The 5,501-nt window shown below is 36.3% G+C and overlaps 1 pseudogene; it reads right to left on the bottom strand.

The window, feature by feature from the left end:
• Nucleotides 1-2,740: 2,740 nt before the first annotated feature.
• LOC149260447 (receptor-like cytoplasmic kinase 176 pseudogene) lies at nt 2,741-3,752 on the bottom strand (annotated as a pseudogene).
• Nucleotides 3,753-5,501: the final 1,749 nt, after the last annotated feature.

Below are 5,501 nucleotides of genomic sequence, written 5' to 3'. Positions count from 1 at the left end.
GGTGGATCTTGGTGCCCGATCCTAGGCATACACGAGGCCGAGTAACCCAGTTTAAACATACCCTATTTCTTTATTGGTCTATGAAAGGGATTCTGGGCAAGGCCTTGGAACATACAACTAGAGCATGGCCACCATAGTGCATGCTTTCTGAACTACAAGCATGAATCCCAGAAACTCCAGTTCCAAATGCAGAAGCAAGATGGGTGCCTCAGACACATAGAAAACCACCTACCCTACATCCTTTCTCTGACAAAACTCTCGGGGTCTACCACAAAAGACCCGACACAAGTGGAATTCACTTCAATTGAGGAAGTAGATTAGTTATTATGATGTCTCTTTCTGAAGTTTTTGATGTTGTTTATAAGTATGTGGATAGTTGTTACTTTTCAAAGTATAAATAGTTATGCCATTAGGCAAGTAGATGGTAGGATAAGCATAGACATACAATCATATATTATGTGGTTAGAAAGATTGAAGAATTATAATTTTTGGATGGCATACCATGCTGTTAGGTGGCCAAAAGACTTGGTTTCCCACAGGGAAAGTTGAGGCCACCCAACTATCTTTAAAATTGGTTGTAAATTTCTATTAAATTAATATTAAAAGGAGGTGCTGCCAAGCTTGACAAAAAAAAAGAATTGAAATATGCTTACATACAAAAAGGAAATAAACTAGCTTGAGCGATGGTAGCTTATCTCTGAGAAGAGATGTGGTGACTACATGCCTCTCAACTGTGTTACAATGAGACTCAAGGGCCTTTCTATTATTGAACAACAAGGAAAAACCCTAAACAATTAAAACCGTAACCCAAGGAGATAGAATGCCAAGAGTTTGTATGCCCTGTTGGGGTTAGTTGGGCATCCAACTTCCCAGGGTTGTAACTTGGTAAGATTATCTCCATTTAGCATGCTACAATACCTCATTAAAAATATCTCTCCGAGTACTACAAGATTTGCAGCATGCAATTTTTTGTTGTGAACCTAAAAAAAATGATTTTTAGGGGGTCAAAACTGCTCCAAAAGTTCAGGACCTGAAAAACTGCTAAAAATAGTAAATGTTGCTATAAACAAGGAAACATATGAAACCGATTGGAGGTCTAGGTGGAATAGGCAGGTGTCCATCAATATCCACCTGGATCAGTACATATGCTTGGCGTATTAATTGCATACATGCCTGTATGAGGCAATCAATCGCATGATTGAATGTCATGAAAATAATAGCTTCTAATAATTTTGATGATCTAGATCGTGATAGTAAGGAGGATAAATATTACCACATAGAAAATAAAATACAAAGAAAAAGATAAGACCCAACTCTATATTCATTGGATGGGAAATATTTTACATCTACATCATGAAATCCTCAATGCCCCTCGTAAAATTGAGGCCCAATATTTATATTATTCCTAGTGCCTCCTTAAGCTACATCATTCAATACCATGGGTTAATACCAAAGCTTGATACTCTGCACAAATACCATGGGTGGATACCACTTTCCATTTGGATCAATCCTCCCCTATTAGGAAGAAAAGGTACCCTTTATGTCCAGTTCCCTCATTAGAAGCTTCTGTTGAATGTGGCTCCCAATGATCTAGTTGCCTTGATGAAGAAGATATGAAATAATGAAGACAAGGGTTTTGTGTGGCTAATCAATAATTATGGGTTTGTGGATGACGCATAACTAAGTGCCATTGAAGATAATGTTTTTGTGTTTTTAACTGATAAAAATGTATTTTTGGATGACCCATAACCAAGTGATTACATGTGCCACATGCGAATGAAGGCAAAGGTTTTGTGTGATTGACCCATAACCGTGGGTTTGTTGATGACCCAAAATTGAGCTGGAAATGACAAGCTTCGAGAAGGGTTTTGTGTGGTTGACTTGTAACCATGGTGAACAAAGGTCTGATGGTGTAATAATCTTGTAATTCTTGTGATACAACTGTGATATTTATAAAATATGGCCAAGAAAATGTATTTCAAGATAGTTCACTTGTAGGTATGCCAAGGTGACATGGGTAGAGCATGCTACGACACCCATAGGGAGTCATAATGGTCATTCCATCTCTTGCAGGAACATCTATTGGATTTATCTGTAGAGTGATTATGATGAGTGGAAAATCCTTTAATATGCCTTGTAAGCCATGGCACTATGCAGTCTGAAGCAGTTGATGTTGACTTATATGAAGAAACTTATGATAATGGAGTTCCATGAAATAACATTTCGATGAGATAGTTTGAATACCTCCTTCACAAACCCATTATGGGTAAATTCCAAAATCATTACACTCCATGAGACTGCATTTTTATTTTTCCATTAAAGGCATCATCCACCCACCCACTGTGGGTATATCCAATGAGTATAAATTTCCAAGAAACATTGTTATTTTTGGGCATTTTGTCAAACACTTTTCATGCTTTCTCTACATTTTTAATCTCTTTGTCTCTCTCCCTTACACAATAATATAATTTGATGCAAAGCCATGGTTACAATAACTATTATATGTTTAGAAACTATAAGCTCAAATCAAAATAACCCCATAGTTGTCATCCCCGGAATTAATACATCAATTCCCTTGAGAAAAACCTGGCATGGTTACAACTACAAACATGTAATAATTCACAATATATTAGTTGTCTTGTAGTCCTTATTGCTCACATCATCATTTCCTCGGTGACCATGCATACGAATGAAGGGTAGAACCATTCTGTTTAGTATGACCTAAAGAGCAATTGGGCATTCATTTCAAATACTTGTTTCCATTTCCATTGGAAGCTGACTTCATATTTCTAGGTCCATCATGTTGAGGAAACTTTGATGTGTCCTTAATACACTATATCACTTCCAACTTTTCAACAACTTCATCCATGCTGGGCCTTTGTTTTTATTCTGAGCAAAGAAAATGTAGATCAAGAGTGGTTAATTTGTAAGCCCCCTTCGATGGATATTGTCCATATAATTTAGGTTACATAACATGAAACAATTTTTTTTTGTCATTCAAATAAGGTTTGAGCCACTCCACTAGTTTATGTTGTCCAATAGGTCGGTGTACATCTATAACATCTTGGCTCAATAACATTTCCAATAAGACAACTCCAAAACTATACACATCACTCTTGGATGTCAAATGACCTATTGACATATATTCAGGAGAAACATAACCATTTCCCCCATGATGCTTGTAAAGACATGTGGGTTACTTCTTGTTGGGTCATACTTGTCTAGTCCAAATTTCAAACTATTTGTGATATAATTCTAATCAACTAATATGTTTGAGGTCTTAAAATCATGATATATAACTTATGGTTTTTCATCATGCATAAGTTCAAGTCCCCTTGTGCCACTAGGGCTATCTTTATCCTTGTAGCATAGGAAAGAGGTTAGTAATATGAATCACTTCTAAAGAGGTGGTTTTCCAAACTCTCCTTTTGCATAAACTCATACAACAAGAGAAAATGATCATCCTCGATGAAGTTTCCTATGAGCTTCCCAATGTTGGGGTGGGAGAGTTGCCCCAAATAGTTCACTTTAGCTAGCCATTCATTGTGGTCCTACAAGCTCTCCTTGATTAGTTTATTCACATTAATAACCATACCAGTGCCTGGATTTTCCACCATAAATCCATTCTCATCAATCCATTCTTTAAAAATAGACCCAAATTCCCCTTGGATGAGAATGCTATCATGACAAAAGTTCATGGTTACATTCTTGAGGTCATTGAGGCTAAAAGCATTCAAATTAGCTAATGGAAGGATTCAATCTTCAAGACTTGGAAGTGATTGGTAGCTTTAACTAATAATTATATCACAAAAATATGAATTAGTCTATGTAGAAGGAAAGGAGGATATGGTATCTCTACTATTAGGTTTTAATTCCCCATACCCATATGTCGCAGTGTGAAAATGATTGTCAGATATCAGAGATGCGCCCTAACAATTTACTTGCATGTGTATTTTTCTTATTTATATAGCTTCCCAAATCACATATTCCATAAAATTCAAGTTTGGGGAGACTATTGATCAATGGTTTGTAATCCTTAATCGACATTAAAAAGTCCCCATTTACAAAATGATGATAAATTCACACTACATGTGTAGGACCTTCATAGATCCTTCTCAAAAAATATGAGACCGACATGAAGTTGAAGTTTTTTCCTTTCCATGCCATACCACAGGAAAAATGAGTCATGGTCATGGATGACTCCATCATTAGAGGCACCATGTCTTCCAAGGTTGTGATACTGATCATTGACGTCAGTGAAATAGAAGTGTATATGAGGATATCTAGTCCTCCCATCATCAACTCCTTATATTACAACATGGACACCCCCAAAAAATGGTAGTTCATATACCACATCATGACCATTGAGAAATTCTAGAAGTTCATAAGATCTGAGTATTTGTCCTCTATTAAGAATCCCTCGAAAGGGTTTTTTTCGAGAGATCAAAACACTCTCACTTACTTCCTATACAAACTATCCACCATAGGAGGATATCTTGCAGGTAATATTATCATACAATTGTAAGCATGGCATTATTACGGAGAATTAATTCTAGAACCCATCTCGATAAACCCTAGAAATTAAGAGAAATGACCTTAAAAAACCCTTACATAACTTCCATGCAAATCCTAGTTGCGATGGAGTCATAACCCCTTATAATACCATTGATCTAGATCGTGAGAGGAAGGAGGCTAAATATCACCATAAAGAAAATAAAATACAAATAACAATATAACACCCAACTCTTTATTAATAGAACATGAAAACATTTTACAACTACACTGTTAAATCCTCAATGTCCTTAGTTAAGGTGGAGCCCATTATTTGTATTATTTTTGGTGCCTCCTTGAGTTACATCATTTAATACCATTGGTAGATACCATGGGAGGATACCACTTCCCATTAAGATCATTTGAGGAATTTCTTAGTAGTGGAATGAGTGGCATGAATCCATCATCTTGCAAAGCGAAGTAAAAGTTATTTACTCATGAATTTAGAGATATGTATCTTTCATTTTTTACACAATGGTTGTTGGAATAGTTGGAAATAATACTGAGAGGGGGGGGGGTGAACCAGTATTAGCAAATCAATAATCTTTTCATTTCAATTATCAGATTCATATACGCTACTTCAGTTAAGGCAACCCATGTGTATACGCAACTGTGTTTAATGCAACTAGCATATATCCAGTAAACTTATAATTCAGTTAGTTGATCGTCAATGAGTGCATCAGAACATTATTAACCAGGTGCAATAAAACATAACGGATCATCACAAATAAGAAGCACACATGAACACCATCATATAAGGTGGAAACCCAATGTGGGTGAAAACCACCTGCTGCAATTCGTCTCTATCTTCTTTTCATAAGAAACTTCTTTTTACAATATTTCTGTACTGGTGCAGTCTTATACCAGTACGCAAGTTTCTACCTATAGAAGGCTACAACCTTCTTTCGTTCTCCAAATTCTCCTAGAAGGGAGCTACAACCACCTTAGCT

Source organism: Pinus tabuliformis, chromosome 6 (genome assembly GCF_031772625.1).
Source record: "Pinus tabuliformis cultivar Carrire ecotype Pingquan chromosome 6, CPIR1, whole genome shotgun sequence".
Lineage (NCBI taxonomy): Eukaryota > Viridiplantae > Streptophyta > Pinopsida > Pinales > Pinaceae > Pinus > Pinus tabuliformis.
The sequence above is the reverse complement of the archived record's forward strand: the minus strand, read 5'-3'. Positions and strand labels throughout refer to the sequence as shown.